The sequence below is a fragment of the Mauremys reevesii genome, linkage group 12 (assembly GCF_016161935.1).
Source record: "Mauremys reevesii isolate NIE-2019 linkage group 12, ASM1616193v1, whole genome shotgun sequence".
Lineage (NCBI taxonomy): Eukaryota > Metazoa > Chordata > Testudines > Geoemydidae > Mauremys > Mauremys reevesii.
In genome coordinates this window covers 47,041,841-47,068,106 of record NC_052634.1, presented here as the reverse complement: position 1 = coordinate 47,068,106, position 26,266 = coordinate 47,041,841, and the positions used below count along the sequence as shown (strand labels likewise).

General features: G+C 51.1%; 4 non-coding genes across 4 annotated transcripts; 2 read left to right on the top strand and 2 right to left on the bottom strand.

Moving 5' to 3' along the window:
* Positions 1 to 1,525: 1,525 nt before the first annotated feature.
* TRNAE-UUC lies at positions 1,526 to 1,597 on the bottom strand. Its single transcript has one exon. It is a non-coding gene; the product is annotated as a tRNA-Glu (tRNA).
* Positions 1,598 to 12,878: 11,281 nt separating this feature from the next.
* TRNAA-UGC lies at positions 12,879 to 12,950 on the top strand. Its single transcript has one exon. It is a non-coding gene; the product is annotated as a tRNA-Ala (tRNA).
* A 5,387-nt stretch (positions 12,951 to 18,337) lies between these two features.
* Positions 18,338 to 18,410, top strand: TRNAK-UUU. The gene has a single exon. It is a non-coding gene; the product is annotated as a tRNA-Lys (tRNA).
* A 5,991-nt stretch (positions 18,411 to 24,401) lies between these two features.
* On the bottom strand, positions 24,402 to 24,495 carry TRNAI-UAU. Its single transcript has 2 exons — positions 24,458 to 24,495; positions 24,402 to 24,437 (listed from the first exon to the last, which is right to left on the bottom strand). It is a non-coding gene; the product is annotated as a tRNA-Ile (tRNA).
* Between the last annotated feature and the right edge of the window lie 1,771 nt (positions 24,496 to 26,266).

Here is a 26,266-nt window from a genome sequence, read left to right as displayed (position 1 = left end):
TTTGCCTCAACCTCCCAAGCGGCCAAAAAGGTCTCGCCCTTGCTCTCACAGAGATTGTGGAGCACACAGCAAGCAGCAATAACTACGGGGATATTCTTTTCGCTGATGTCCGAGCGAGTCAGTAAGGTCCACCATCTCCCCTTGAGACGTCCGAAAGCACACTCCACCACCATTCTGCACTTGCTCAGCCGGTAGTTGAAGAGTTCCTTGTCAGTGTCCAAGGCGCCTGTATAGGGCTTCATGAGCCAGGGCATTAGCGGGTAGGCCGGGTCCCCGAGGATCACTGTAGGCATCTGCACATCCCCAACCGTTATTTTGTGGTCCGGGAAGAAAGTGCCTGCCTGGAGGCGTCTAAACAGACCAGAGTTCCTGAACACACGCGCGTCATGAACCTTGCCCGCCCACCCGACGTTGATGTTGGTAAAACGTCCCCTATGGTCCACCACAGCTTGCAGCACCATTGAAAAGTAGCCCTTTCGGTTAATGTACTCGCTGGCCTGGTGGGCTGGTGCCAGGATAGGGATGTGAGTCCCATCTATAGCCCCACCGCAGTTTGGGAATCCCATCGCGGCGAAGCCATCTATGATGGCCTGGACATTTCCGACAGTCACTACCTTTGAGAGCAGTTGCTCAACGATTGCGTGGGCTACTTGAATGACAGCAATCCCCACGGTAGATTTGCCCACGCCAAAGTGGTTCGCTACTGACCGGTAGCTGTCTGGCGTGGCAAGTTTCCAGAGGGCTATGGCCACTCGCTTCTGCACAGTCAGGGCTGCTCGCATCCTTGTGTCCTGGCGCTTCAGGGCAGGGGACAGCAAGTCACACAGTTCAAGGAAAGTGCCCTTACGCATCCTGAAGTTTCGCAGCCACTCTGTGTCATCCCAGACCTGCAGCACTATGCGGTCCCACCAGTCTGTGCTTGTTTCCGGGCCCAGAATCGCCGTTCCACACCATGAACTTGACCCCTTGCCACCATGATCTCCACTGCCCGGCGTACCCTGCTTTGTGAGAGGTCTGCACCACTCTCCTCACCGTGCTGCGGAGCCTCCTCGCCCGGTTTCTCAGCATCTGACTGTGGAAGAGGTGGACGATAATGTGCGAGGAGTTGACAATGGCCATAAGTGCAGCGATGATCGCAGCGGGCTCCATGCTCGCAGTGCTGTGGCGTCACGCTGTAACCGACCAGAGAAGGGCGCGAACAGATTTCCGCGGCGCTTTCAAGGAAGACAGGGAGGCGGGATTGACCGTTCAATGACGACATTTTCCCCAGCATGCATTGGGGAAATCCCACAATTCAAATGGGCAGCGGGGAGTGCGGGAACTGTGGGATAGGTTCCCACAGTGCACCGCTTCCAAAGTCGAAGCTGGCCCTGTGAATGTGGACTAAGAAGTTCGAATTTGTGGATTTAGTATGGATACACAAATTCGACTTATTAAGGTCGAATCCACAAATTCGACTTAAGTAGATTCGAAATAGTCCTGTAGTGTAGACAAGCCCTAAAGCAGTTTTGGCTTAAAGTCATTTTTCCCTGACTGGGAATCAAACCCAGGCCTTGGCAGTGAAAGTGCCAAATCCTAACCACTAGACCACCAGGGAGGTGATGATGTTGTTTTTCTTCTCACTTATGTTACACTTTCTTAGGCTACTTTCTATCCAATTTCTGAAGCTGCTCCATTGTCCATTCCCTGAGGGGCTAAGAGCAGAAAGTGCAGGAACCCCCTGTACTCAGGGTCACAACCTGAGACCAACCCAAGCCACTGAAACAAACTCAAATCATGCTTCCTCCAGCAGGATCACAGAGACACACAAAGAAAACCCATGAGGAACAATCCTCCTCTGCCTTTATTTACCCCATTGCAACCCTCTCAGCAGCCAACTCTTGTGGGAAGGACACTGAGCTGATAGGAGCTCTGGCATAGAGACCAAGGAAGGGGTGTTGCACCCCCTCAGTGGGAGCTGATCACATTCTGACTCTGGAAGAGGAGGGAAAGGCGATGGCCACATGATGGAGCCAGTATGTACCACAACATGGTTCTTCTATGTGGGATGACTCTGAACACTGACTGATCTCCACTCCCTTGGATTTGAAGAGATGTTTAGTTTTGCACTTGGGAACCTGTAAGGCTGAAGCAATGTTATGGATGGTGACACTACGATTGAAGGGTTATTTAATGTTGTAGAAATTGTTAAAAACACTTAGCTTCAACTGGAACTGCCTGTTATTAAAGGCTGGTTTCCCCATGTCAGTTCCATAAACTCTGCTAGAAACACCCTGGGTTCCCTCCTGCCTTGGTGGGAACTGCAGGGAATCGTCCCCTGCTGCCCTTGGCTCCAGGCTGGTTTTTCTGGGGAGGGGACGTGGAATTGATTTGTTTGCTGTTGAGAAGGGAGCCAGGCCAGTTCTCAGGGAACGAGAACTCCCAGCATCTTCCCAGCCCAGCCCAGGCTGCTGCCCTGTCCCAGCCTCTGTTCCCCTGGGGGCCCTGCGTGTTTGACTCTAGAGCAGGCCGGGAGCAGCAGCTGAGGCAGAGGACAGCCTGGGCCGGGCAGATAAGAAGGAGTTTAGCAAGCAAAAAAGTAAAAGGGCAGGGGAGTGTTACCTTAGACTCGACGGCATTTCTCCATTGGTCTGTCTGCTTTGGGGCAGGGACAATAACACGTCCTGCTGCATTCATTATTTCAAAGGGCAGTTTAGGATTTTCATTCTCACACACGGTGCACAAAGCAGGACTCAACCTTTGCTGTAAACTAAACAAGCTGCCCACAGATTCTGGCAGCCACAATGAGCATTTGGGTGAGAGCTCAGACCTGCCCCTGTCCCAGAGGGAGGGGGTCATCTGTGAGGGGACTGGACCACTGACCTACCTGCTCCTAATTCCCAAACTTTCAGTAACTCTATTATCAGTGTCTGTGAGTGTAATTTAAACCTTGAGAAAAACCACACTGGGCTAGACCAAAGGCCCACCTAGCTCTGAAACTTCTCTTCTGACAGTAGCCAATAACAGGTACCCCAACATCCAGCTAACAAGGCACCACTGGGAGTTGAACCCAGAATCTCCTGTTTACAAAAAAGACGCTTTAACCAGCTAAGCCATGGCACCTGTGGGTGACTAAAGCACTCTGTGTGCCCACACCTGACTCCCTGCCATCGCCACCAGGGCCTGACAAGCTTTGCTTGTGTCTGGATTCTGCAAAGCAGAGGAGCAGGTGATGTTTTCCTTGCAAGCTGTGTGTGTGTGAATCTTTGGCCAGGTCTGCACTACAAAGTTGTTTCAGCAGAATGATATTGCTCTGGTGTGTGAAAAACACACAATGCTACCTCGGTCGGTAGCTTGTGGCTGGTGCACACACGGCAATGCCATGTCTGGCTACAAAACTGCCCTGTTTTGATGACAAAATAAAACGACTTCGATGAGAGGTCTAGAGCTTTTTGCAGCAAACTTAAAGTGACAGAGTGTCAGTGTAGATGCTGCTGTTCATTATATCACCATAACTGGCCTCCTCCAGTATCCCACAATGCCCTCTGTGAACTCACCTGCCCTGCATTCCTGCTACAGAGGCTGGGCCCCTCCCCTTTCATCGCTCTGGGAAGTTCTGACAGCTGAGCCTGCTGCTCTGCTCCGGCAGCCAGGAGCAAATCACTGCCGTGGATGCTGCTCTCTCCCACCCTGCGAACACAGAGCAGGTTGTGGGAGTTTCCTTACAGTGTAGGGGGGCCACTGGAATCCGAACTGTGACATGCCCAGGACATCCCTTCCCTTGAGGAGGCTCTTACCTTCTAAACAGGGACATCTGTTTTCTAGTAAAATCAGGAAAATGGAAGGAGAAAACTCGGAAGAAGTTCCTCCTGGCGCTCACGTACGTGAACCCGAATACTCTCTCAGTCCTCAAAGAGAGACCTAGAGAAGGAGACTTGCTGAAGCAAAGCCACAGGGGTCTGTGAGGTTCCCCTCGCCCCTCGCCCCTCGCCTGCCTGGCTGATGTCAGCATCTCTCTGTGAGGTCACCACCTCCACACCACCTTTGACCAATTGTCTGAGGTCCTGTAAAAGGCCTTTGTGATGTCACTGCAAACACCCCTCCCTTGCTGGGCTAATGTCCTGCCCCTGGCCAGGCACTTTGGAGGTTTGAGCTACTCCCTGTGGATCACCCCACACAAGGAGCGTTCGTTCTAGGAAGCAAGCTGGCTAGACAGGAAAACATCAGACGCTGTTTGGATGGACAGGGTGGGTCTCAGGGGAGGGGCAGAGAGGGGGGGAACTGAACGCAATGCTCCAGATGTGGCCTCACCAGTGCTGAATAGAGGGGAATAATCACTTCCCTCCATCTGCTGGCAACGCTCCTACTAATCCAGCCCAATATGACCAGTTACCCATATTGAATGCAGACACAGCAATATCTGATACATTGGTTCCTGTCCATTCAGGAGGTTATTTCCCACCTATTCATAAATAATGAAGCTGCTCTAAGCGGAGGAGAGAACTGTCCCGTCCGTGCAGTTAACTCATCTCCCGGAGAGGTGGTAGCTATGTCACCGGGGAAGCTATGTTGGTGGGTGTGCAAGCTGTGGTGTCTCCATGTGTATATAAAGTTTAATCAAACCCCATTTTAAAACCCCTGTGGTCTGGGAATAGGAAAGGAGCTCTCTGAGGCAGAGCCTGTCCTTCAAAATCCTTAAGATCATTGACTTGCTTCTGCAAATGTCATGCGGGTATAGCTCAGTGGTAGAGTGTTTGACTGCAGCTCCAGTGGTCCTTAGTTCAAATCCAAGTGCCCCCTTACAAACATGTTACTTCAGTAAAAATAATTCTATTTTCAGGAGCTCCACTAAATAGGGATCCCTGAAATGAATGGACACACTCAATGTTTTCCTGTGCAAATGCATAAAAACCTAGCAAACAAGTCCCCCAGCTGAAATCAGTTCCAATCCGCTAAGTGTCTAGGTTTGTTTTCATCAATGAAACAAAGGCCCATGAAGACACATTTGCAGGTCCATGGGCTCCATGGGCTACAATGTGCAGAAGAACAAGAACCACATCCACTTGGGAGGCATGGACTAGTCTGTATTACATTTGGTAAGTAAGTTGCCATTGGGACTGAAAACTCTACTGGAGGTGGACAGGAGCCTGTTACAAAACTAAAATGACCGAGATTTACAAACTCCCTGTTACACATTCAATCCTCTGTGCACACGGCATCAACTGGGGCTCTAATAAATGGCAGCCTTCCTTTAACACAGATCGTTGTTCCTTGTGACTTTCAGATGCATTCGAATGGCAGCTGTTCAGAGGTCATGTGCTGCTAGTTCAGAGCAGCAGCAGAGTCTCTGTACGTTTACCAACCGTAGAGCTGGGTGTGTCTGCATCCAAGTAACTGCAGAGTCAGTGTAGTCCCAGACAGTTAATTGCACAGTCTCACTTTCTGGTCTCATTGATCATTTGGGTAGAAACAGCAACGGTTTGGTGGGGTTTGTTTATTTTCTCCTTCCTTTTCTCCTAAGGAATGTGTGATCTTGAGCATGTTAGTTTAAGTTCCCTGTGGGTCAGGAAAATTCCATCTCCTTGAACTAGCTGGGAAGTGACCTGTTTGTATCACCTAGAATAAAGGAGCTTTTGTAAAGCAGTTTCATCTTTAAATACGCAGGATAAAAATAGTAAACAGTAAATTCCACAGCCAGACACCAGGCCAGGATCAATGGATGGGGCCAGGTTCAATTAATTACAGAAGAAACAAACTCTTGGGAAGTAGCTGTAATTTGTCCCCAAACCTTTCCTTGTTCTCATATGCTATCAGGGATTCTCTTCTAGAGGGCAGAGTTAAGGTTATCTGGGCATGTACCCTCACTCTGTATTCCCTGTTTCTCCAGAGTTTGAGTTTTACTGAACTCCATGCTCTGGAAGGTAAGAGATAGTCACAGTCAAAGTTAACTCTCTGTTAACAAAGGTTTTGTTAGTGGCAAATAATGAGACTAATCCCTCACTGCGGTAATTCCACTGACTTCAGCGTACTTTTTCCCCATTTCTAGTTCCAAAAAAATAAGCAAATTAAAACAACCTTGAGACCTAAAATGCTGTGAGAAAATGGAAATTTTAGTAGCTCAAATAATTCAGTTTCTTCTGTGTCTTGTGCGTGTGTAAATGGCACAACATGTTAATTTATAAGTACATCTTTCTTAACTTCTTTAAATATTCTGTAGTACATTGACTAGATCAAGTGGGTTGTTCAATGCAGTGAGGTTTTCATGCATTGCCCAAAACATATTTTTCTTAGTATGTAAATTTACACAACTCATTGAACACAAAATTGTGTATTTCATGCTGTGAATTGTGTTGCTGGCACAAATTAATAGCTTTATTTTTTCTCTCTCTCTGTGAGGCACAACAAAATAATTTAGTGATGCTGAAAACGTTCCCTTCTCCTCCAGAACTGCCTTGGAATCACCTTCCCTTTGTAGATTAATCTGCCCCTGAGTCTCTACGAGGGAAATATAGTTTCTATGAAAAAAACACAATTTTTTAATTAAAGGGACTGAGACAGAACAGCCACATGATGGCGACACATCAGGAATGCAAACCAAGAAGTTCCTGGTTTGCACATTGATGGTGACAAGGGATCGAACTCAACTCCCCTCTTTACTGCAGCCTAGACCTTGTGTCCGTTTTTAGGTGGTTTTCACCTAAACGTTCAAGCAGCTCCCAGTAATGTCCCGAGCTCCCCAAGTCCCACTGACAGCTGAGCTCTTCCTGCCCACTGAGCCCAGCCCAGACAGTGGGTGTGGGGTGAGTTTGTACCTAAATAACTGACAGAGCCAAGCAAGGAGTAAAGAAGTGTTTGCTTCGGTCACTAGGTCTCTGTTTCTATTGCTCGTTTGCTCTCTCCCCTTCCCTGATAAGGAGCAACGGTAAGAGAGGAAGAGGTTAAAACATGTGCTAGGTGGTGGCTGGGTTTGGATGACAAATTTAAAACCATCTCAGCGCCCTCTAGTGTGACACTGACACCATCAGATTCTCACCTTTCACTCACACGTCATTAATAACAGTTTCCCTGAACTACTTTGCTGTGATTATTTCAATGGCTCCTACACCGATACCAGCTGCCCCTTCTGGCTGGTTAATTGCACTATTTGGAACCTGCTCCTAAAATTTCACCCTTCCTGGGAGCAAGATTCACAACTGCCCAAGGAAACCCCATGGGGTTCCAAGTGCAGCCCAGGCAGGATGGCAAGAGGACAGCACAGGGGTCTCAGAGCTTCTTCTTCCTTCTCACAGAGAGACGGTTAAGAGGGGCCACTAGTTATGACTCCTGGGTTTTAGTCCTGGCTGTGGGAGGAAAGGGGTGTTTAGTGGATTAGAGTTGGGGGCTTAGGAATCAAAGAGGAAACATCTCCCTTTTCAGCTTCAATGCACATTGAACAAGAACATGGCTTCTCATCTCTTAGGTTTCAGAGGAGCAGCCCTGTTAGTCTGTATCCACAAAAAGAACAGGAGTACGTGTGGCGCCTTAGAGACTAACAAATTTCTTATGGGTTTCAGAGTAGCAGCCATGTTAGTCTGTATCCGCAAAAAAAACAGGAGTACTTGTGGCACCTTAGAGACTAACAAATTTATTTCAGCATGAGCTTTCGTGAGCTAAAGCTCACTTCTTCGGATGCATAGAATGGAACACACAGACAGGAGATATTTATACATACAGAGAACATGAAAAGGTGGAAGTATGCATACCAACAGGCAGAGTCTAATCAATTGAGATGAGCTATCGTTAGCAGGAGGGAAAAAAACTTTTTGAAGTGATAATTAAGATGGCCCATAGAAGGTGTGAGGAGAACTTAACATAGGGAAATAGATTCAATTGGTGTAATGACCCAACCATTCCCAGTCTTTGTTTAAACCACAGTTAATTGTATCTAGTTTGCATATTAATTCAAGTTCAGCAGTCTCTCTTTGGAGTCTGTTTTGAAGTTTTTTTGTTGCAAAATTGCCACCTTCAAGTCTGTCACTGAGTGGTTAGAAAGGTTGAAGTGTTCTCCCACTGGTTTTTGAATGTTATGATTCCTGATGTCAGATTTGTGTCCATTTATTCTTTTGCGTAGAGACTGTCCGGTTTGGCCAATGTACATGGCAGAGGGCATTGCTGGCACATGATGGCATATATCACGTTGGTAGATGTGCAGGTGTACGAGCCCCTGATGGTGTGTCTGATGTGATTAGGTCCTGTGATGGTGTCACTTGAATGGATATGTGGACAGAGCTGGCATCGGGCTTTATTGCAAGGATAGGTTCCTGGGTTAGTGTTTATGTTGTATGGTGTGCGGTTGCTGGTGAGTATTTGCTTCAGGTTGGGAGGCTGTCTATAAGCGAGGACTGGCCTGTCTCCCAAGATCTGTGAGAGTGAGGGATCATCTTTAAGGATAGGTTGTAAATCTTTGATGATGCGCTGGAGAGGTTTTAGTTGGGGGCTGTAGGTGATGGCTAGTGGTGTTCTGTTATTTTCTTTTTTAGGCCTGTCCTGTAGTAGGTGGCTTCTGGGTACTCTTCTGGCTCTGTCAATCTGTTTTTTCACTTCAGCAGGTGGGTATTGTAGGTTTAAGAATGCTTGATAGAGATCTTGTAGGTGTTTATCTCTGTCCGAGGGATTGGAGCAAATACGGTTGTATCTTAGAGCTTGGCTGTAGACAATGGATCGTGTGGTGTGTCCGGGATGGAAGCTGGAGGCATGTAAGTAAGTATAGCGGTCAGTGGGTTTCCGGTATAGGGTGGTATTTATGTGACCATCGTTTATTAGCACAGTAGTGTCTAGGAAATGGACCGCTTGTGTGGATTGGTCTAGGCTGAGGTTGATGGTGGGATGGAAATTGTTAAAATCTCGGTGGAATTCCTCGAGGGCTTCTTTTCCATGAGTCCAGATGATGAAGATGTCATCAATGTAGCGCAAGTAGAGTAGGGGTGTTAGGGAACGAGAGTTAAGGAAGCGTTGTTCTAAGTCAGCCATAAAGATGTTGGCATACTGAGGGGCCATGCGGGTACCCATAGCAGTGCCACTGACTTGAAGATATATATTGTCCCCAAATGTGAAATAGTTGTGGGTGAGGACAAAGTCACAAAGTTCAGCCACCAGGTTAGCCGTGATATTATCAGGGATACTGTTCCTGAGGGCTTGTAGTCCATCTTCGTGTGGAATGTTAGTGTAGAGGGCTTCCACATCCATAGTGGCCAGAATGGTGTTTTCTGGAAGATCACTGATGGATTGTAGTTTCCTCAGGAAGTCAGTGGTGTCTCGAAGATAGCTGGGAGTGCTGGTGGCATACGGCCTGAGGAGAGAGTCCACATAGCCAGACAATCCTGCTGTTAAAGTACCAATGCTTGAGATGATGGGGCGTCCAGGATTTCCAGGTTTATGGATCTTGGGTAGCAAATAGAATACACCTGGTCGGGGTTCCAGGCATGTGTCTGTATAGATCTGTTCCTGTGCTTTCTCAGGGAGTTTTTTGAGCAGATGGTGTAGTTTCTTTTGGTAATCATCAGTGGGATCAGAGGGTAATGGCTTGTAGAATGTGGAGTTAGAGAGTTGCCTGGCAGCCTCTTGTTCATATTCCGACCTATTCATGATGACGACAGCACCTCCTTTGTCAGCCTGTTTGATTATGATGTTAGAGTTGTTCTTGAGGCTGTTGATGGCATTGTGTTCAGCACGGCTTAGGTTATGGGGCAAGTGATGTTGCTTTTCCACAATTTCAGCCCGTGCACGGTGACGGAAGCAATCTATGTAGAAGTCTAGTCTGTTGTTTCGACCCTCTGGAGGAGTCCATGCAGAATCCTTTTTATTATAGCGGTGGTAGGAAGGATTCTGTGGGTTAGTATGTAGTTCAGAGGTGTGTTGGAAGTATTCTTTGAGTCGGAGACGGCGAAAGTAGGATTCTAGGTCACCGCAAAACTGTATCATATTCGTGGATCTGGAAGGACAAAAGGAGAGTCCCCGAGATAGGATAGATTCTTCTGCTGGGCTAAGAGAATAGCTGGAAAGATTAACAATATTGTTGGGTGGGTTAAGGGAGCTATTGTTGTGGCTCCTTGTGACCTAATCACATCACAGGACCTAATCACATCAGACACACCATCAGGGGCTCGTACACCTGCACATCTACCAACGTGATATATGCCATCATGTGCCAGCAATGCCCCTCTGCCATGTACATTGGCCAAACCGGACAGTCTCTACGCAAAAGAATAAATGGACACAAATCTGACATCAGGAATCATAACATTCAAAAACCAGTGGGAGAACACTTCAACCTTTCTAACCACTCAGTGACAGACTTGAAGGTGGCAATTTTGCAACAAAAAAACTTCAAAAACAGACTCCAAAGAGAGACTGCTGAACTTGAATTAATATGCAAACTAGATACAATTAACTGTGGTTTAAACAAAGACTGGGAATGGTTGGGTCATTACACCAATTGAATCTATTTCCCTATGTTAAGTTCTCCTCACACCTTCTATGGGCCATCTCAATTATCACTGCAAAAAGTTTTTTTCCCTCCTGCTAACGATAGCTCATCTCAATTGATTAGACTCTGCCTGTTGGTATGCATACTTCCACCTTTTCATGTTCTCTGTATGTATAAATATCTCCTGTCTGTGTGTTCCATTCTATGCATCCGAAGAAGTGAGCTTTAGCTCACGAAAGCTCATGCTGAAATAAATTTGTTAGTCTCTAAGGTGCCACAAGTACTCCTGTTTTTTTTACAAATTTCTTAGGTTCTGTTGCCATCATGTGGCCATTTCATTTCACTTCTTATTGTTAAAAAGTTTGGGTACTTTGCACTGAAACATCATCTCCTTGGGAGAGACAGAGAAGTGGAAGCTGCATTGATTTAATCCTCTGAAAAATAGATAAGGATTAAAATATTCCCCAGACAGCTCAGTCCCAACCGTTCTCCCTCACCGCTGCCAGTGAAGCTCAGTTCTGTCCCACGGCCCCAAGAACTGCTGGGTGCAAGTCCTGGGCCTGATGTGAAGTCAATGTAGGGGTGACTCTGCCTGCCTAGACTGTTCTGTAGAAAAATGCAGACACAGTCCATGGCTGGTGAAGGACAGACAGATGTGTTGTTTGATTGTTTTTCTCATTTTAAATTTACTTGATCATTTTGATGGCAAAAGTATTTGTACGAGACCATGAAAAAAGGAAGAAACCATAAAAATACCCATAGGAGAAAGGGGGTTTCTGAGAGCCAGGGTAGATATGGAGATTTTTATGAAAGGGTGAGAGGCCAAAGTAGGGCCTTTAGCTGGAGCAAAGGGGGAGGGTTTTTTGTGCAGTTTCATTTTAACCAGCCTCACATCCTGTAGTCCCTACTTCCCCACCCCATCAACAAGTGACCTAGCGCCTTCCCACTGGCAAAGCCACCTGTGACTCCTGAAACAGCACCACTGGTCTGGCCCTCCTCCCCACTGCAAAAACTGCAGACCCTTCAGCACTCCCTCTCCTAGCTGGACCCCCTGGCAGCCAGAGCTCTCCACAGAACTGCCGTGGTTGCTTTCCTGGGTGGGTGTCTGGTCAAGGACGGCTACCAGCTTTTCCTGAGAATGCAGTTGAGAAATGACTTGTCCTTCTCTAGATTCTTGCCTGTGGGCTCTGAGAAGCAGGATGGGCCCTGTATGATAAAGTCCATGTAACATTCCCCTCTCATCCCAGCCCTGGTATGTCACCAGTAGCTGCTGTCCCTGAGTAGCAGCCAAGGATGTTTCCCACCATTCAGGAGACCCCAGCCTGGGACTAAAGTCAACTTCAGGCTTCTTCTCTCTCCCTTCTTGGAATCAAGTTCATGTTTTTGCCAAGAGTTAAAGCAGCCCGAACCCCCAGAGTCTGGATCAATGTCACAAGTTCCCAGTGTCTTCATGGAAGACAATTTGTTAAATCCCAGATGAGTGGGGTTAAATCAGTTCTCAGCCTGAGTCCTTAGGTCTCAATCCTGAGGCTATTGTCCCTCCATGGGGCCATTTCCCGCCTCTCTTTCCTAGGGAAGCACAATTTTCCTTGCAGAGACGCAGGAACAGCAAGATCTTTCTCTGTCCCTTGTGCAAAGCAGGGGGCCAAATTCCATGGAAACAATGGACAAGCAGGGGGTCCTGGGCACATCCAGCCCTGGCTGTGAGATGTTCCCACCCCTCTTTCTTTATGCCCCTGTTGTTATTTCATGGAATGTCTGGGATGGGGAAAAGGCTGAGTTCACTCCAGGTGGAGGGGGAAAGAACCCTGAAAATCTCAGGACCCAACCCCCACTACCAGGATCACTGAGGTGCTGGGAATCTGCATGGGAAAGGGACGGTGTGAATTGCCAAGGTGGGGAATGAATAACAATCTACAACTAGACCCACCTCATTAATCACTGACACAGGCTAATCCTGCCGCAGATAGAAGGGAAACTGGGAGAGATTCTTTGCTGTCAGCCATGGAAACAGTGACCCAATTGCACCGCAGTGCATGTGCTGGGGAAAGCTGGACTTTACAGGCAGGTGGAAATAGTGGATCCTAGAAATACCTGGAGTCCCCCACACCATTTCTGCCACCAGGGTGAGGTGTTGAGCTGCTCACAGCACCCCCCACCATGACCTTGCAGCATGGGGTGGCAGCACCCCCCACCCAATGCCGGGGAGAGGGCTGAGTGTATCTCTTCACCCTGAGCCCAGGGCACCCACTCTCTCTGCCCCACACATAGAATCTGGCCCTGCTGCAAAGTGACCCCTAAGAACCAGCAGCCTCCAGGACAGCAGGTTTGACCTTCAGAGCAGGGAATGTGTCCACCATGCTGCTCTTAGGCCACTGGGTGCTCTGGAAACAAGAGGGCTCTGAGTGTAACCTAGAGCATATATGGCTGATCTGGGAATGTAGCTCAGTTGTAGAGCACATGCTTTGCACGTATGAGGTCCTGGGTTCAATTCCCAGCATCTCCAGGTTCTTCTTTTCACCCTGCTGCTTTGCTCCTGCCCAGCTGCGATGTGGCCCAGCAATCTCCCTGCAGGAGTTTTAATCCTGCTGAGGGAGGGGCAAGTGCCAATTGAATGCAAGGTCTGGAGGGGTTTCTGCTCCTAAGTCATCTTGGTACATGTAAGATTCCCACCCGCTGTGCTGCTTGGGACAAGGGTAGATGAGAAGGGCGAATCCTCCAGCACTGGAGGGAAAGGTCCCATCTGCACAGACTGAGAGGCAAGGAAACAGAGGGGCAGTCAGTGCTCAGAGAGGAGAGAGGTCAGTGATTTACACCCAACAGGGAACACTGTCTTTTTGAGTATCACAGGGGTAGCTGTGTTAGTCTGGATCTGTAAAAAGCGACAGAGTCCTGTGGCACCTTATAGACTAACAGACGTACAGGAGCATAAGCTTTCGTGGGTGAATCCCCACTTCGTCAGATGAATGGAGTGGGAATTCTGTGCCTGGCTAGCCAACTACAAAAGCAATTTCTCCTCCCTTGGTGTTTGCACCTCAGCTGCTAGAAGAGGGCCTCATCCTCCCTGATTGAACTAACCGCCTTATCTCTAGACTGATTCTTACCTGCATATTTATACCTGCCCCTGGAAATTTCCATGACATTCATCTGACAAAGTGGGGATTCACCCAAGAAAGCTTATGCTCCAATATGTCTGTTACTCTGTAAGGTGCCACAGGACTCTTTGTCTTTTTGAGGCGAGTGCAGCTGGCTTGGGATGGTGCTGATGATGGATAGAAAAAAGGCTGGAGTCAATGACAGATGAGACCACAGAAGGGGAAGGGGAATGGCAGCCCCACAGAAGGTCCTGGGTGCTCAGATGCCCCAGTTATTGCACCCTGGCCTGTCACAGAGAGAGAAAAGACCCAGTGGGACCCAGCCCCCCTACAGTGATCCCATGGACAAGAACCTGGCTGGGAGTTGGGTGAAGGTTCCCTCTGGGCAAAGGGGAGCTGAAATCCCTCAGTGTCCTGGAATTTAAGCAATGGAAGCTTCAAACCCTGCACGGGTGTGGGCTGAGGTGCGTTAGCAGAAGGTTGGGCTGGACACGGGAGGCAGGTTTGTATAATTTTTGGTCGTTCCCAGAATGGGACTAAGTCCTGCCCCACCCCACAGCTGTGTAAGGCTCTGGGGGGGAGTTTGGGTGTGGGAGGGAGAGGGATTGGGCTCTAGGAGAGAGTTTGGGTGCAGGGTCTGATCTCAGTCAGGGGATTGTGCTGCAGCAGGGTGTGTGGGGGGCAGGGTCTTGGAGAGAGTTTGGGTGCAGGTGTGGGGTCTGGGTTGGGGGTGCAGGAGAGGGTGAGGGGTGCAACCTTTACCTCGGGCATCTCCCGAAAGCAACCCGCACCCCCTTCTGGCAGCAGCCCCTAAGCGGGAGGGCAGGGGGCATCTCTGAGCATGGCTGCCCGCAGACTCCACCCCTGAAGCTCCCATTGCCACAGTTCTCAGAGTTGGCTCTCGGGGCGGGGGCAGCACGTGGAGACCCCACCCCCCACCCCAGGGGCCGCAGGGACGTGCCAGCCGCTTCCGGGAGTGGCGTGCCACATGGAGCGAGGGTGGGCAGGAAACCGCCTTAGCCCGCTGGTGCTGGTGGTGGCAGGGGTCCTCCGGCTCTTTTAACTTGACCGGGGCAGCAGGCAGGACCAGGGGGGACACTCCCAAGGGCCTAACGTTGCTTTGCACAACAATAAATCTTGGAACAGGACAGAAATGAAATGGCGGCAGAACCTAAGGAATTAAAAGCCTCCGGATTCTTGTGTGTGCACTGACTCCGAACGGAAACTGTAATTTGACTCGCTTTGTGTCTGTGGCCGGTAAAATATCAAGCCAAAATCATTGCAGTGATTGGGACCGTGGGTTTGAGGAGGCTTTGGTCTTATTAAAATGTAACTAGCATGTTACACTTGTGTTTTTAAAGGTGGCTTCCCCAAGCAATCCCAAGTTGTTCTTCCCACAGCTGGCTGATGGGGGGCAGCAGGGGATCTCCCCAATCTGGGGGAATCTCTCTGGGCCCCACTGTTAGTTCTCCATCCTTTCTCCTCCTAATCACAGACACCCCTCCCCTCCCCATTATCAGTGTTTTGGAGCGACCCCTCCCTCCCTTGATGGGATACAGACTCTCTGTGACAGAGACTGACTGGGGCTCCTCTCTGCACAGCCCCAGTGGGGAAAGAAAGAGAAGGGGTGGGGCAGGGTGGGGAGGCGGGGGGAGAAGATGGGCAGGAGTCAAATGGGACTAAACCAGAATCGAGGAGATTTTCTTCCTGTTAAAATGTCCGGGAGTCTCATCACTGAAAAGCTGCATCTTGAGTTAGGTTTGATGCATCAGCCTTTCAATTACCAGGCAAAGGTGTGAACCCCAGAGACTGATAACTGCCTGCTTCCCAGCTTGCTCTAAAAAGCACCTGCAGTGGTGCAATTGGTTGGTATAAAGGGGGCTACTGCTGGGGTTATGAGTTCAAGCCTTGTCTGAAGCACTGGTGTACATTATCCATGTAATTTCCCCAGCTTGCTTTGCCCAATGCATAGGGAAAGGAGGTTGAGTTTTAACATGTGGCAGTGGGTGTACAACTTGGAAACATCCCCCCTGTGCTGCCATTAGCCAGTACATTATTCACTGGCAGGGATAATTGATTTATTTGCTCCTGTGAAAGCCGCCAGGACAGGTCTGTGGGCAGCAGATCTCCTTGCTTTTCCAGCACACCCCTGGCTCCCCTGCCCCAGTCACTGCTGTAGGAGGATCCTATATGTACTGAGCCTAACATTTCACTGGGCCTTCTTAGCACAGTTGGCAGCATGTCAGTCTCATAATTTGAAAGTCTCAAAGCTCAAGCCTCAGAGAAAGAAATGGTTCTGTTTCCTGCTTTGTATTTTCTAAAGGAATTCAGAGAAAAGAAAGTAGAGGAAAGTGGTTTTAGACACCCTCCCACCCATCTAACACACAGAGGCTTTTCCAAGGCATTAACTTTTCCTTCTCTGTGCAGTTTGTATTCTCCATAGAGCAAAATAAACCAAAAACATGCAAGTCTAAGCCTAATACAGTACAAAACTCAATACAGATCAAATCTCACCCTCAGAGATCTTCCAATAAGCTTCTTTTGCAGACTAGACTTATTTCTTGTGTAAGCAGAGTCAGGATGAGATCTACCCTGACATCTGGTGGTACATTATGAGGAGTGGGCAAAGGAATTTTAGGAATGTGCATTTGCATTGGTAAACCCACTCCACTTAGCATAACACACAGCAGCATGGGATGGTTATTTTCACACTGTGGCATCCCCAATTTCTTTGTTATTGGGGCAGGAAGGAAAAAAGTGCTGTTACCTTAATTATGTGAATGAGGAACTATGAGACTGCTTTATGACAGAAATGACTCAACCTACATTAAATAGTACTTGCTAGACAAGGGACATGGGTTCCAAAACCCAGTGAAGGGAGAGAGGCTGGGAACTGGTGTGTGTTCCTGATGATATGGGCCCCTTTTGAGGGCCTGGAACACCAATTGCACATTCTCCTCTCTCCACTGTTAAAGAGCAGAGCTAATTTTGAATCCTTTAGGAGTCCATTTGGAGGCTGCTGATCTGAATTCACGTTGGGCCAAGGTGGCACTGGTGCTTCTCTACTACAAGTTGAAACCACTAAGAGCTGAAATCACTAAAAGAGCTAAGCTTACTGAGCTGAGATCATTGAGTGGGGGAGCCTGAAGATCGATCGCTAAGCAGCTGGCAGAGCGGAGCAGTCTGCAGCACGTTGCAGCCTGTGGAACAGTAAGCAGTGTGGCGCAGTTCGCGGGGACGGCTGATGCGGTTCACGGGTTGGCTGGAGGAGCGGCACAGCTGGTGGAGTGGAGCCAGTCGTGGTGAAGGCTGCAGCAGAACTCCACGGAGAAGCGGGGCAGTCGGCCCTGGCCCATGTAAGGTGTCCCTTAACACCCTGTGTGTGCCCCCCCCATTTCCACCCAGGCTGGGGGGGTAAAACTCTGCAGATAAACTTTTGAACTCTGGGGTGGCACTGACCAGAGACAGAGACTCTTGGGTTGTTGGACTTTGGGGTGATTGGACTTAAGACTCTAAGGGGGAAAGGACAGTGCCAAATGTGCTTGGAGGTGGGTTTTTTTGCTTAGGGTTTGTGTATAGTCCTGGTTGTGGTGTCTCTCCAACGTGATGCCGCATTGTTTCCCTCCTTTATTAAAAGGATTTTGCTACACTCGGACTCTGTGCTTGCGAGTGGGGAAGTATTGCCTCCTAGAGGCGCCCGGGGGGGGTGGTAGGTAATTGTCCCAGGTCACTCGGTGGGGGCTTGAGCCAGTTTTGCATTGTGTTATTGAAACGGAACCCCTGGATACTGAACCCGGCCCTTGTTGCTGCCAGCTCAGAGGGGCAGAAGGGTTACACTTGTCTGGGCCCAACCTTTTCACCTGGTATAGCCCTTGTTCCAGCTCAGGTGGTAGCTAGGGGATGTCTCATGACTGCAGCCACCTTTGTTCTGTTCCACCCCCTTATACAGCTTTGGTACAAGGCAGGAATCTTTTGTCTCTCTCCTGGGGAAAAGCCCCAGGTTTAAGATGGATTCCTGTACCAGGTAACATGGTCACATGTCCTGTGAGACCCCCAAGCCTTCATTCTTCCTGGCCTGACTCACAGATGGTGCAGGACAGAGCCATCTCCAGTCAATTGTCCTGGTTAATGGGAGCCATCAAGAGTCCAAACCACTATTAATGGCCCACACTTTGCATCATTACAACAGGACCACAGAGTTATAGTTCATATTTCTAGTTTCAGATACAAGAATGATCGAGTCATACAAATAGGATGAACACACACAGTAGATTATAAGCTTTGTAATGATACTGCACAAGAGACCTTTTGCATGAAGCATGTTCCAGTTACATCATATTCACACTCATTAGCATATATTCATAAAATCCTATGGAGTGCAACGTCACAGCAGGGAAAGGGTTTTACTGCGGCACTTGGGAGCAGTTGAGTTTCATGTTCAGGCTGTGGTATGAGTTCCTCCAGGTTTCTCATAAGCACACAGGGACCTTAGCGGGTACTCTCGATACAGGAATGGCCCAGACATGATAAAGTGATGTAGTTTGCATTTTCCTTTTTTATTTTTGTATTTCCAATGGCATTTCTGTTTGTGATTTTGTTTTGCTTTGTATAACTGTGTTTTCTCCTGGATTTGTTATTTAACTAAAAAAAGAATAAGGCCTCAGGGCACCGGATGGAGGAGCAGGCTAGGGCTAGGACTGCTAAGAGAGCACGAGTAGCAGGTTTTCTGTATTGTTTCCTGCTCTCATTTTCTTGATTAGTTTCTCTTCTGCATGGAATTTGCTTCTTTGAAACATGAGCCTGACTAGCTCAGTTGGTAGAGCATCAGACTTTTAATCTGAGGGTCCAGGGTTCAAGTCCCTGGTCAGGTGAAAAGTAACCTCTCCCTGTTGGATATTTCCCCCAGAACTGATGAAGGCATCTCTCCAGGATGTTATTTGAATCACTTTTTCCCCCCAGGAATTCACCTTTCACTAGGAAGGGCCATGTACTGCCTGGGACTGAAGGGGAAACTTCCTCACATGCCCACTGGCCTTTCACAGTCTGGATTAAGAAAGGCCTCTGGGAGCTGCAGCAAACTGCTGCATGACAACTTGGTGAGCAAATGCAGGGCTGCCCGCACAGGGTCATACACACCAGAGCTCAGCAGAGGTCTGGGGGTTCCCTATTGGTCCCATGGTGTAAGGGCAGCACTCGGGACTTTGAATCCTGCAATCTGAGCTGAAGTCTCGGTGGGATCTGAGGACAATTCCTGTGCCACAAACCCTGCTGGGTCTTCCAAGGCTCTATCTTGCTCTCTCCAATGCCATGAATTCCTGTCTTTCACCCGCTAGCTGTTGTGACTTGAGCACAAGAGGGGATGTTTGATCCAGAAGCCTGGCCATGCCTGGAGTCCTGTAGGTAGGGATGCAAGCTCCATTTCCTGTGAGTCCTGAATCTGGGCTGCAGCCTGGCCTAGCAGGCAGCCCTGTTGGTTCACCTACTGGCCCAAAGTCACTTGGGCAGTGTTGTCTTTCCCCAGGGATGCTGAAGGGCCTAAGGGAGGGAGGCTCAATACTCCCCCCCATCAGTCAGGAAGGAAGAGGAGGGCTGCAAGAGTGGGCAGGTTGATGGCTGGGCCTTCTAGCATTCGGTTGGGGACGAGGTGGGGAACGCGAACTGGGAGAAATGGTTGCTGGCCTGTGAGGAGTGGCTCAGCAGGTGGCGTAAGTGGACCTTGTCATTACCTACAAGGTTGTCATGCTCAAGACCCATCTGTGGGGAATTTCCTCAGCCATGTATTTCCCCCTGCTCCACGAGTGCTGCTGAGACCGAACACGATGGCCTTCCACTTCTTGTGGGGCCATAGGACGTCCCTACCTAGTCAGGAGAAGTGTGGCTTTTTTGCCGTGTTAGAAGGGGGGTTGGGCCTGGTGGGCTTTGAAGCCTTGTACGGTTCTACTGTTTTGTTTTTCAATTTTCAGTGGTGGCTCAGCTGGAGAGCAGGTCAAAGCCCAAAGCCCTGCCCCCGCCCCCCTCGCTCCACCCTTCCCCCAAAGCCCTGCCCCCCCGCTGTGCCCTTCCCCAAAGCCCTGCCCCTGCCAAACCCCTTTCCCCAAAGCCCTGCCCCTGCCCCCCCTTCCCCTGAGGTCCTGCCCCCGCCCCTCCCCCAAAGCCCTGCTCCTGCCCCCTCACTCTGCCCTTTCCCCAAAGACCTGCTCCCACCCCCCGAGGTCCTGCCCTCACGCTGCCCCTAACCCCGAGGTCCCCTCACATCGCCTGTTCCCCTAATCCCGCCCCTTTCCCTGAAGTCCTGCCGCCCCGTCCCTTCCTCCAAGGCACCACCCTCGCATTGCCCCTTTTCCCAGCACCCCACCCTCACTCTGCCCCTTCCCCGACTCCCCACTCCCACATTGCCCCCAATACACCCTCCCTGCACCCTTTCCCCAAGGACCCACCCCACATGGCCCCTTCCCCGAGTTCCCGCCCCTTGAGCTTCCCTTTCTCCTCGAGACCCCGCCCCAACACCGCCCCTTCCCCTGGTACCGCATGCCTGCACCACCCTTCCCCTGGGACCCCGCCCTGCACCGCCCCTTCCCCTGGGACCCTGCCTTTCCCCCTGGGACCCTGCGCCTGCACCGCCCATTCACCTGGGACCCTGCCCTCACATTCCCACTAGACCCCACCCCTGCAGCACCTGGTCCCTCGAATCCCTGCCCCAGCATTGCCCCGTCCCCGAGACCCCACCTCATGCTTCCGCTTTGCCCGAGACCCTGCCCTCACAGCGCCTCTTCCCCCAAGTCCCCAGTGCCACACTGCCCATTTACCCCTGAGTCCCCGCCCCCACACTGCCCCTATGACCCCACCCTCACATTGTCCTGAGACCCCGCCCTCCCACTGCTCCTTCTCCTGAGACCCCGCCCCTGCACCACCCACTAACAGGCCAGACCCCGGCGGGGGAGGGGGAGAAACATGCTGTGCTCTGCCACAGACTTCCCGAGTGTCCTTGGGCACATCACTCAGCCTCTCTTCTCCCGTCCAGGAAATGGGGCTGGTGGCGCTTCCCGCCCTCGCACGAGCTGGGAAGAGAACTACCCTGTGAATTAGGAAGATGCTCCCAGTCCCCCTGCTCCCACCTCTAGACCCACCTCTGCTCCCAGAGCCAGGAATAGAATCCAGAGGTCCTAGCACCCAGCCCCCTCCCTGTTCTGACCACTGACCCCCACTCCCCTTTTAGGCTCACTGCCATTTCTATCCACCCACCCCACCTGTCCATCCCTTTGCTGCAGGTTTCTGGGGTGTCACCCCTGCTCTGCACTCCCCCAGTGCAGCCACAGGCCTTTTTTCCCCCAACCACACATCCTCTCCCCCTCATGCTGGATCATCTGCTTGGCCCCCTGCCCCCTCTCGGGGTGCGCTGTGCGGCATGGCTGGGGATTGTGCAATGGCCCAGCACCAGGCAACGCAGAACGTAAACCACAGGCCCTGCCCCACCCCACCGGAGCTGCCCTCCAGGTGCATTTGAGCCCAGCACCTTGCATCTGTGCTCTCCTGCCCCACGAGGGGTGAGCTGCAGTCCCCACCATGCTCTGCAGCAGAGAGAAGAGTCAAGCCAACCAGCCCATTTAGGATGGGGGAATCAACACCCTTTTTTCTGCACAGCCACTGACCATCAGCGGGATTCCTCCTCCCTCCTGTGCCTCAGTGCAACTAAATCTCCGCACCTAGACAGCTGGTCCATCCGCTGCACCCCAGTCCCCCATACCTAAGCCTCCCTGCCAAAGCCCTGCACCTGGCTCCATAGAATTAAGTCTCACATCTCGCTGGGAACTCAACTTCTTGTGCCCAGAGAGTCTCGGCCCCCCTCAGTAGCTGACCTGAGTCTGAGAAACACAGTGTCTGTCTTCTCTAAAGAAGTACTTGGAGAGCATTTTCTAGTGTGACCACGTGGCCTAATGGATAAGGTGTCTGACTTTAAATCAGGCAGTTGAGAGTTCAAGTCCCTTTGTTCTTGTGCAGTTTTACCTTTGGCTGAACGTCCTGCTCCCTTCAGGGCTGGAACCTCTTTTTGGTCACTTAGGCCAATGCTCTGGCTTCAGCTAGAGCCCCGGGAAGGAGTTGGGGGTGGGTGTCACAAAGGCTGGGGCATGAGCCCCAGGTGCTTCCAGTCTCGCCTTTGCCCTTCCTGACTTGCCCAAGAAACTGGGCGGCTGCCCGGGCTAGCGTGTGGAGCAGTTTCCCTCTTCCAAGTGTGCGCCTGTCCCTGTGCTGGAGGGTACTTGCTACATAGCACCTTGGGAGCCTGGGTGTTTCTCTGCTTCTCGCCAGCTGGGGAAAAGCCTCTCGAGGTAAAATCTCCTGCCCCACTGCCAAAGTGAGCACCTGGAGTGGGAACAGTAAGAGGCCCCACCGGGGGGGCTGGCCCTGCTTTCCTACCATCGTCTGATGTTGGCCACAGAGCATCAGCAGCCGCCCCACATGCTGGTCTGTGGGTGGCCTTCAGTGGGTGTTTGGCATGGCAGGGAGCAGGCTGGCTGGGGGTCTTTGTCGCTGTCTGCTGGCCACGCATAGGCATGGTCGTCCCCTCCTCTGAACAGCCAGAGTGAGTCTGTGCTTAGAAAGCAGAGACACAGGAGACTGGAGACAAGAGGGTGAGAAAGATTGAGAAAGGGCCTATGCAGACAGCCCACACCACAGGGACGCTGCCTGGTTAAGGGATGTGGAGGCACCAAATTGCCCCAAATTTCCCGGTGCCCTGCGCAGCTGCGTACTGCTCCAGCGGGAACCCGATCCCCGGCTGGCTGAGCCGGCCAGGAAAGCTGCCCTGCCCCTGCTCCACCTCTTCCCCACAGCCCCACCCCTGGTCTGCCCCCACCCCCTCTTCCCACCCCTGCTCCACCCCATCCCCACTCCGCCCCTTCCCTGAGCTACACCGGTGGACGGCAGGAGGGATCAGGCGCACCCGGCACTCACTGGGCGGTGGGAAGTGGAACGACCTGGCCCCAGCCTGCTCTGCTCCACTAGCTCCCAGCCGCGCCACTGGTGAGTGCTGGGGGGGGCGTTTCCCCCCCAACTTCCAAGGCTGGGAGCAGAGTGCAGCAGGCTGGGGCCGGAGCACCCACTTCCCGATGCCCCGTGAGTGTGGGGTCGGGCCTGCCCTGCAATTACCGGGCAGCGGGAAGTGGAGTGACCTGGCCCCAGCCTGCTCCACTCTGCCAGCTCGGGCTGGGGGACGGGGGTGCCGTGTAGGGCACCAAAATGTCTAGGGACAACCCTGAATAGATCATTTTCCCACAGGGACCGATGGCTGTTAGACTAGAGATATTCAGGCTGCCTGTACAGGCCTAGACTTTAAGAACTCAGGTGTATTTTTATCACTTAGCTAGTGACAGGGGTATAAAAGAAAGACCCAAAATCCCAGTCTGCCTGCGTCTGGGCCTTCTCTCCCTCGGAGAGTCTGAGCCTTGTTTGTAGGCGAAGGCCTTTGGCTAAGCAGCAGGGGCAGCCATAAGCTGGGAAGCGAACGGTCCCATCCTCACCTCCCAAACCCGTCACACTGAACTAAGGTGGGGTTGGGCTGTTAGGAAGACGATCCTGTCCCGATAGTGCCCATCAACACCAGATAACGAAACAGATCTTAAGGGAGCATCCGGTCTGGCAAGAAATCCCTTCTCAATGGTTGTGGTTGTGAAACCCTCATTTCTGTAGGGTTTAGCTTTCTGGCCCCCACTTTTCTATTGTCAATCTGTCTGGTTCTCTAATTGTTTCTGTCTGCTGCAGAATTAATTTTGCTGGGTGTAAGTTAATTAGGGGAGTGGGATGTAATTGGTTAGAGAATTCTGTTACAATAGGTTAGAATTGGTTAGTTACAATGACTGGTTAAGGTCTAGCTGAGAATATTACTGTATAAACTGGGGTCAGACAGGAAGTGGAAGAGGAAATTGGAATCATGCTAACAGGGGGATGGGAATAGGGAACAGGGACACAGACAAGGCTTTGCAGTGTCACAGCTGGGAAGGGGGATGTGGGGTAAACACTCTGCAGTGTCAGAGCTCATAGACTCATCGACTTTAAGGTCAGAAGGGACCATTGTGATCGTCTAGTCTGACCTCCTGCACAACGCAGGCCACAGACTCTCACCCACCCACTCCTGTAACAAACCCCTGGCCTATGTCTGAGCTAGCGAAGTCCTCAACTCGTTGTTTAAATACTTCAAGGTGCAGAGAATCCTCCAGCAAGTGACCCGTGCCCCACGCTGCAGAGGAAGGTGAAACCCCCCCAGGGTCTCTGCCAACCTGCCCTAGAGGAAAATTCCTTCCTGACCCCAAATATGACGATCAGCTAAACCCTTAGCATGTGGGCAGGACTCAGCACCCAGGAAAGAATTGTCTGTAGGGATGTGGGGTAAACGCTCTGCGGTGTCAGAGCTGGGAAGGGAACACTGGGGAACAGACTCTGTCGGTCTATAGAGATAAGCCCGACTGGTGTGAAGGGCTTTGGAATCTGCTTGCTTGGAAACTAACCCCAGTAAACATCCCGTTGTCTGCGCTTCCGACTTCTGGTCTTTTGCTGCTTATTGATTGTGTGACAAGAGCCAGGGAAGTGGGCGGGGGAAGGGAAAGCCCTCTAACAATGGCTCCTTGCTCCTCTCCCTCCCCAGGCTCAGGGGTCAAGGATGGGCAGGACTCCAGGCTCTGCTTGAGGGATCCTGGCACAGGTGCTGGGCTGGGGCAGGAGAAGAATTGTAGATTCTCACCTGCACTGTGGAGATAATAAGTGAAGGGGGCATTTTTGACTCCTCCTCCTCAGTGTCCCCAGGGCCGGAATTCTACAGTCCACAGGGCCAAATAAGGGGGTGAAGCCATTTGGCTAATGAAAACCAGTGCTCCAGGTGAGGCTTGAACTCACAACCTTAGCATAGCTCCTCTCAGCACTGCCTTATAAGTACTGTGCGCTAACCAATTGCGCCACTGGAGCACCTGTTAATTGTAAGTCTCTGAGACCCCCTAGGCTGATAAAGCCAAGGCATGACCCCAAAACATTCTCAGTGCAGCTGACAGCAGGTAGTGACAAGTGTTGGTACTTGGTGGGGTGGATTCTTCTTAAGGGTTCCCGGCACCATTTGACCCTTTTGTTCTTCCCTGTGTAATAACAGAGCTGGTTAAGACTCAATGGAGAGTCTTGCTGCAGCCCAACAGAGCTGAAATCACTGAGAACCAGCTCTAAGCATTAGTCCTGCTTTGGGACAGTGTCTCTCATGCAAGAAACTGCCCAGTCTGCGCTAGCAGTGAGGCTCCCTCACTAACAGCTGAAATCAGGGAGAGCTGTGTGAAGTGCAGGGCCCCAGGGGTGCCTGAACAGGGGGGAACAACACCCCAGGACTTTTAAAAATGGGAGGGCTCTGCCTTGCTACTTTGTAATGACCGTAAGGGCGAGTGAGGGTGGGGAGGGGGCGGAGAGCAGTGAGCGGGAGGTGGGGTCTGGGGGGAAGAGGCAGCGTAGGAGTGGGGCCTTCAGGAGAAGGGGTGGGGCAGGGGCGTGGTGTTGAGTGGAAGGGGTGGGACTACTGTTCGGGCTCTGGTGGCCGCTCCTTTTAGGGAGCCTGTTCCGCTCCTGGTGGGACCACAAGACGTCCCAGAGCACAGAGGGTGGCCAGCAGAGCGGTGACAGGGGGGAACGGCAAGTGGCCGGCAATGTGGCCAGACAGCGGAGGGAGAAAGGGGCTTTCCCCCCGGGAGGTGAGAGGTGAACTCTGGGTTTTCACTGACCCAGGGCAGCAGCTGTGGGTGAGGTGCAGTAAAGGGAGGGGCACATCCAAAGAGCTTCTGGTGTCTAGATTTAGGAACCCGAGGCAAACGGCCACTGCCCCGCGCACTGTGGGGGGGGGGGGTGTTTTGCTCATAGTGTTGTGTTGTGAATCCTGATTGTGGTGTTTTCCCAAGTTAATACAAGGTGATTTTCCTCCTTTTTCTTAAAGTGTCTTTTCTACACTCAGTGCGTGTGAGTGGGGAAAGTATCGCCTCTTAGAGGCACCCAGTGGCCAGGGTTAGTTTCCCCAGGTTACTGGGTGGGGGCTTAGGCAGATTGTGTGTTGTGTTGTTGAAGAGGAGCCCCAAGCACCCAAACAGGGAATTGTCACTTCAACCTTCAGAGTAAGAGCCAGAGGTGCTGCCAGCTGAGCTAGCCAGGCCGCCTAAACGTATTAACCCCTTTCACCACAAGAGCAAACACCGGGTACTTCTGTGCTTCTCAGCAGCTGGGAAAAAGCCTCTTGGGGGAAATATCTCCTGCCCCACCGCCAAAAGGAGCCCCTTGAGTGGGAACGGTCAGAGGCCCCACTCAGGGGCTGGCCCTGCTTTCCTACCGCCTTGTGATGCTGGCCGCTGAACGAATGCTGGTCTGTGAGTGGCCTTCAGCGGGGGTTTGGCATGGCAGGGAGCCATATCTGCCTTCTCTCAATGGGTCAATTGTACAGCTGATGTTCCTTAATGACCCATCAAACAGGCTAGACAGAACTGACACCAACTTGTCTGGGGTGTTCCCCGGAAGCAGAGCACAAGTTTGAAATACGAGCAGCATACAGCCAATATTCATAACGTCAGCTACAAAAATGATACACATCTAGAGATAGCATCATTAGAATCAGCCAATCAGAACCTCTCCGTAGACCCCTTACACAACAACCTTTCTACAATATTGGCTGCAAATATAGAACAGTGGTCGCAACAGTGATCTGTACAGTTACAGA